Below are 420 nucleotides of genomic sequence, written 5' to 3'. Positions count from 1 at the left end.
GTCTCTGATCTGTCAAAAGCCACTTTCAGTTTCATGAGTGAAACAAGATCCTCCATCAGAAATCTGGAGGCACAAGTGGGCCAGCTGAGTAAGAAAGTCATTGAAACTCCTTCTAGTATTCTCCCAAGCAATACAGAAGAGAATCCAAAAGGAGAGTGCAAGGCCATTGATTTGATCAAAGTGGCCGAATGCACTAGGGAGGAGGAGGACGAAAATCCTAGTGAGGAAGACCTCCTGGGACGTCCCTCAAGGAAGAAGGAGTTTCCCATTAAGGATCCAAGGGAATCTGAGGCTCATCTAGAGACCATAGAGATTCCATTAAATCTTCTTCTACCATTCATGAGCTCTGAAGACTATTCTTCCTCTGAAGAAGATGAAGATGTGACTGGAGAGCAAGTTGCTCAATATTTAGGAGCTATC

The sequence above is a fragment of the Arachis duranensis genome, chromosome 5 (genome assembly GCF_000817695.3).
Source record: "Arachis duranensis cultivar V14167 chromosome 5, aradu.V14167.gnm2.J7QH, whole genome shotgun sequence".
Classification (NCBI taxonomy): domain Eukaryota; kingdom Viridiplantae; phylum Streptophyta; class Magnoliopsida; order Fabales; family Fabaceae; genus Arachis; species Arachis duranensis.
The sequence above is the reverse complement of the archived record's forward strand: the minus strand, read 5'-3'. Positions refer to the sequence as shown.